The sequence below is a fragment of the Rhipicephalus microplus genome, chromosome 6 (assembly GCF_043290135.1).
Source record: "Rhipicephalus microplus isolate Deutch F79 chromosome 6, USDA_Rmic, whole genome shotgun sequence".
NCBI lineage: Eukaryota > Metazoa > Arthropoda > Arachnida > Ixodida > Ixodidae > Rhipicephalus > Rhipicephalus microplus.
Window position 1 is genome coordinate 194,756,376 of NC_134705.1, and position 6,647 is coordinate 194,763,022.

The following is a 6,647-nucleotide window of genomic DNA, read 5'->3' on the forward strand; positions in this document are numbered from 1 at the left end:
AGCCGAAGTACTTATTCCCTGATGGAGGCGAAAATGCTATAAAGGCCCATGTGTTCAGATTCGGGTGCACGTTAAAGAATCCTAGGTGGGCGAAACTTCCGCAGTCCTACACTGCGTCTCTCATAATCAAATGGTGGTTTTGGGACATTAAACCCCACATATCAAATCAATCAATCAAGTACGTATTCCCTGAATACGCGTGTCAGTATCAGAAAACTCTAGGCAGCCCGGGGCTTCCAGTAAGAACATTATGTTGAAGGTCGATGACCTCGTTATGAATCTATCTCTTAATCCCTTGCTACCGTCGGCGATGCTGACATTATCCTGTTTTCCATTTCTTTTTCATTCTGTTATCTGCAGTTGAGTGCAATGCTGTCAGGCGTAGGAGGTTCATGCGGCAAACACCGTTCGCGGCTTCTTCGTGCAAGCGAGCTCGCGCATCTAACTTCGTTTGCGTACCGGCCGCTCTCTCGGGTCTTCTAATGTCGTTATGCACAGAGGCTCGTCCAGATTCGGGAAGCCCCAGTGAGACGAGACGTTCTCGAGAAGGCAAAGATGTGTTGAACCACGGCCGGGCTAGAGGTGCGGCATGCGCGCACTCTCTTACGGCCTGCGCTTCATGTCTAAATCCCACCGATAAGGAGTAAAAAAAAAATTGCTGGTGTGGGAATGATTGCCCCAAAGTGAAGCCGTGCCTATGGCAAGATGGCGGATGCGGCGGCCATCTAACTAGGGGCATGATAAAGTATCACCGTTCAGCGATTAACAACGGAGCGTTTCTCTCGCACGCCCAAAGAGTTTAAGGTGGAAACTTTTTGGGGTCACATAGTGCTCCGTGTGCGTCTTAGTGTAACTAATTTTCCTTAGTAAGCCTCTAACTGGAGGCAATGTTCTTTGGAGATTCAGTCACCCATACTTGTTTATGTGTGTTATTTTGTCGGCAACATCTATCTTTTATTATCGCACTAATAAAGCCTTTATAATAACATACCAAAGCCACTTGATCTTTAAGTGGGCACCACCAAAAAGAAAGCATGTTTCCGCCATCTTGGCAGTTGCAAAAGTTTGCTTCACTTCTGCTGGCAAGGCATTGCGGGAGCTTTCACTGTAGCAGTTTTTTTTTTTTTCAATCCTCCTTGGTTCCCATTTTTTTCCGCCACTAGTTGATGGCGCTGCGGCCCAGCCCTCGCTAAAGCTCCTTCGCTAAATCCAAGGGGGTTCAACAAAAAATCTGTGTAAGCCTAACGTGGTCAGACAGTGCTGGTGAGGCAGTGCTCTCAGACAGTGCTAGTCAGACAGTACTTAAAGTGCGTCTTTCTGTTACTAGTTTTCTTTAGTAAGCCTCAAATTCAAGGCAAATTTTGTTGGAGATTAAGTCACCATTACTCCTCTCTATAGGTTACTTCATCGTAAACAACCATCCTTTAACTTATGATTAACTTGCGCTGGTTTCTTCCTCGATGCAAATTCAAACAGGTGCAGCTGGTTAGAAGCGAAGTGTCGACTGAAGCCTGCGCTTCGTGTCTAGTTCCCCCCTTTACCGCCACTAGTTCATGACACTGCGTCCCAACCCTCGCTAAGGTCCCTAGATAAAACAAGTTTCATCTAGGGACCTTAACCTTTGCCTGCAACGAGCTGCGAAGAATCTGCCCTATTGTTTTCTGTTTGGGTGCGCAGGTCGTAAAATAGTGCGCACGTATCGCTCCTCTGGCCTGGCCGCGATGGGGAGTACCACAACTCGTCTGCTCGAGGAACTCTGCATGGGTCACTACGTCGCCTCCTCACTGGCTGCCATGCTCTTTCCTTATCGTTACAGCGTTTCCAGTGTTCGCATGCAAGCCCTGCCTTGACTGTGCAAGCGTCCCAGAACGCAAAGGTGCGCACAAAAAAAAAAAATGCTTTCGCCGTATTATTTAAGAGATCGTAGATATTTATGTAAAAGTATCTTGCTGTTAAATACTTTTATTACGGCCTGTTAAAAGGTTCTTGCATGGTTTGAAATGTCACAGCAAAAAAAGGAACGATAAGCAAAAGAAGAGCTGAATCACAACGCAGGTTGCAATACATGACATGAATATACATTAACTGCCGACAATAGCAAGAGTTCGTAAGCGCATTGAAACCTCTGCAATTGAGTGTGCATTATAGCTGTGGCATACACCAGTGTTAGTCCCACGGGACGGATTTACACTCTCCCATAGTAGAGTACCTAGTAATCTTAATCATTACCCACTTTTAGATGCGGAGCATCTAATACTCGAGGCTTGTAGTGCGGCGCCGTCCGCAAGCTTCCTCCTCCTTCTTCCACCATCTGTGCATCCCTTCCTTATCTACACACCGCGCGCGCTTCACTCCTCCACCATCTGTGCACCCTTCCTCCTCTACACACCGCGTGCGCTTCTCCTCTTCACGAACATTCGCTAGCTGTATAATGTAGCGCGCATGCGCCGTCACGCTTCGAGAACATCGGCAGCTGACGCGCGCGCATGCGCCGTCGCTCTTCGAGAACATCGGCAGCTGACGCGCGCGCATGCGCCGTTGCGCTTCTCACCCTTCTCGAACATTCGACAGCTGACAGTGCATGCGCCGTCGCGCTGTATATATACTCAAGGTCGGCGCTCGCTCGCTCAGTTGCCGCTCGTCGGTTGGTTTGTACGGCGCGTCGACGTCCAAGGTCGCGGTGAAATGAATTCCAACGAATCCACAAACACAATGATCGACGTCCCTTCGACCTGCGCCGCCCTTTCGCATACGTGTGTACGTGTTCACTCATTTAACACCCCCTCCTACAACCACGTTAACCAATTTAGCCATCAACCCAAGTAAGTCGAAATTTAACACCCCATTTCACAACCACGTTAACCAATTTAGCCATCGACCCAAGTAAGTCACACTTTAACACCCCGTTAACCAATTATATGCTCCGCATCCTCCTCAGTGTTCCCCCAAGGGAAGCTGCGGGTAATTTTTTTTTCTAAATGCATTATAGCCTTTGATAAGGTAGACCATGCGTATTGTTTTATGCTCGCTGTGAACGGTGTTCAGTTGACCGGCATTTTGCCAGCTGTGGTGTCTCTCCACCTTACGTGGTAAGACAAATGAGACGAGTGAGCGCTGGGGAACGGGTTGAGTCTGCAGGATGGGCGAGAATCCGAACGCATGCGAAACGAAGCCAGGTTAGTCTCGCCGCGATTCGCGGTAAAAAAATTAAAGAAAACGCGCACACGTCCCGTTTGTGTGCCATTCCACTGCAAGTGGCAGACATAGACACGACAGAGTTGATTGATTGAAATGTCAGGTTTAACGTCCCAAAACCACCATATGATTATGAGAGGCGACGTAGTGGAGAGCTCCAGAAATTCCGACTACGTGGGGTTCTTTAACGTGCAACCAAATCAGAGCACACGAGCCTACAGCATTGCCCCGCCGCGGTGGTCTAGTGGCTAAGGTACTCGGCTGCTGACCCGCAGGTCACGGGATCAAATCCCAGCTGCGGCGGCTGCATTTTCGATGGAGGCGAAAATGCTGTAAACCCGTGTGCTCAAATTTGGGTGCACGTTAAAAAAACCCGAAGTGATCAAAATTTCTGGAGCCCTCCACTACGGTGTCTCTCATTATGATATCGTAGTTTTGGGACGTTAAACCCCACATATCAATCAATCAATTCTTCTCGAGTTAACTCGCGCGTGGACCTAACAAAGCTGTTTCACCCACTCACTAGTATTAGTAAACTAATCACTCACAGCGCGAGAAGGCTGTCCGTAAGCAAGAAAACGCACAAAAATAAAACAGCGGCAAATAATTTCTCGGTGTACGTTTAATGACTGTAAGGGAATCGTCTCCGAGATTCGGCACCTGCAATGTGCCGGTGAGTTGCCGAAGGCCACTTTAAAGGCTGTAAGCTTAGCTTGTCCATAATTGAACCGGAAACATTTGCTTTCACTCATTGTGATTAAAAGATGAGCCTCTCACGGTATCTATCCATAATCAACAATTCGACATCGACCTTACCGAATTTCGAGCTTTGTAGCGAAAGCGCTTCTACTCTATTGTTCCCAAGATCATTCATCGCGTCGCAATGACCTTGAACTGCCGGAGTTCGACTGTCGCAAGCGTCACGCAACGCCACGTGATCCGCTGCGGGGAATCTGTGCTCACTTTGAATCCTCGCTGCTGCGGTACCACGTCAGCAGTCCAAGTTGGACATAGCCTTTACAAAACAATAGTCAAGCACACATATTGCTAGTGACAACCAAGTTTGCAAGAGTTAAGCGTTAACGAACTTTCCTTGTGATGGTTATAGCGGCACAATGCCAATGTATAGACACTCCGAGCTACAAGCGTACGAAAGATAAAGGCGAGGAATGTCAGCCACTTCAACGTCGTGGACACTGTCGGGCAGAGAAGCTGTAAGAGCGCGAGTGTGAGCAGTTGGCTAGCGCGACCACGTGCACCATGATCACCATTCATCATGATTATTTCAAGCATCATCACCACAATTCCAATCAGTAACACCAGCATTTCGATCATCATCGTCATCATTTAGGATCATCATCTTATTTACTCACTTGCCCTCTGGATATGTAACCTCTGTCACAACTACTACTACTGCTACACTACTGCTGCTGCTGCTACAACTACTGCTGCTACAAGTACTACTACTACTACTAATAATAATAATAATACTAATACTAAACCAATACTACTACTACTACTACTACTACTAAGATGACGACAGAGCATGTTTCTAGGGTCTACTCAACTACTCTACTATGGTAAGCCAACCCCCGGATTCACAAACGCTCCTCCACTCGAATTTCATCCTTCACTTGACTAAGTTGAGCAATGCACCGCTGCTCCACTGAAACTGACACTGAACTTCTCAAGAATCGCTCCAGATTATTGCCGATATGCAGTGACTTGGTCTCCCAAGAGACGGCGCTCATATCGACTTTTTCAAGTCATGGTGAAACGATGACTGAATGAACGTTCTAGAATACGGCGGTAAGACAGCTTCTTAGCATAAAATAAGAGCACGCTCGGTCAATCAATCAAGATATGCGCCGGGCACAGCGCTAACTTGGTGCGTGACTGAACGCTCCGTTGACGCCATCCCACACAGGCGCCGTTCATTATCATTTTATTTTCGTTCCTGCTCAATCATCGTCGAATAGATTGCGATCTTGTGAGTCAGTTCTCACGCCTCGGTATTTGAGTGACATGTACGGGTTGCACCTGCATGCTACACACGATTGCAGGTCACGGCCAACACAGAACATCCCTTTGATGCCAGTTCGCGAAAATGATTGAGCCCGCTCTGCAAAGCGGCGGCTGCCGTCGCGTGAAAAACAGCTGGTTTTCGCGCCGTGTTCCAGCTTTTCATACGTGTCCTGGAAACACGAGGGAATTGGCTGTCCGAGGCAGCAACGAAAAAACGTCGCGCGTATGAGTATAGCGAGCATCGAGTTTTTGTTTGTTGCACGTTCCCCAGGGTGAAATCTCCTACGAAACCACGGGTGCCACATAATACCCGCAAATGTTTCCGATCACTCGTATTAGTCAATTCCACAGTTACCTTTGATAACTATTTGATTAGAGAAATAATTAATTAGTAAGCATTAAGTGAGTGACCGAGCTCATTTGTTAATTATTGTTCGATAGCTCGTTCACAAGTAAATCAGTTCGATATCGAATTCGCTCAATATTCACAAATTCGTTAATTGGCTGATTAGTTAGTTACTTAGTTGGTTATTTCGATGTTAGCTGTTTGGTTGGTTAGTTATTTAGTTCGATCCTTAGTTCGGTATTTTCTTTGGTTCATTTGCAAGTTAGTTCAACCAGCCCGGTTTCTCTCTCTCTCTCTCTCTCTCTCTGTCGTAACGTCTGACTTTCAAGCTTTCAATCGTACTCAGGTCGTCGTTGACTAAGTTAATGAATATGCGTCTTAATCACCGACGCCGCAGCCAGCGATACTTGACGTAGGTATAGAGGTCGGCATAGGCGCGCCAGAGTGCACTGACGATGATCTGCTTCCTACTTTTGGACACAGGAGAACCCTTGTTCACCGAGTCACACGACCCTTGATCTCAGCGGGAGCGTTGTTTATCCGACCTGCATACGGCGTGATGGATCACCTCGTATCGCCGGGCACAGCCTTGAGAACTGAACACCCGAAACTCTCCGCGCGGAGTAGATGAAGCATGCCAACGCTTACGAAACGGGTACATACCGATGTGGCTGTGAGAAAGCAATCGCACCCCAACCCCTTAACATCGGGACGTCATGGAGGAGCAAGGACACACATTCGTACAGTTATACAAGGACAAAGAAGTAAGTTTTTGTGCTTGAAAAACGGGAGGACAAATTTGTCCTTGGAAAATGTAGGAACAAACGTGTGAGTGTCCTTTTACGATGTAAGGGCAAAGATGGAACGTTTTGTCATTGTAGATGTTAGGACCAAAATTCAAGACCTAGTACTTTTAAAATGCAAGGAGAAATGAGTAAATATTCGTCCTTCTAATATGTGAGCACAAAAATGTAAGATAACGCGTCAGATGCCCAACCGTCAGAAGCTGTGTTATTCGAAGGTTGCAGGCTCATTCCAATGCGATGGCAAGATTCCAAGTTTTCTCTTCCCTTTATCTTTC

The 6,647-nt window shown here is 47.1% G+C and overlaps 1 protein-coding gene across 4 annotated transcripts in view; it reads right to left on the reverse strand.

The window, feature by feature from the left end:
* LOC119167875 (uncharacterized) overlaps positions 1-6,647 on the reverse strand; it is a 596,496-nt gene that overhangs the window by 228,932 nt on the left and 360,917 nt on the right. The gene's annotated exons all lie outside the window — the stretch shown is intronic.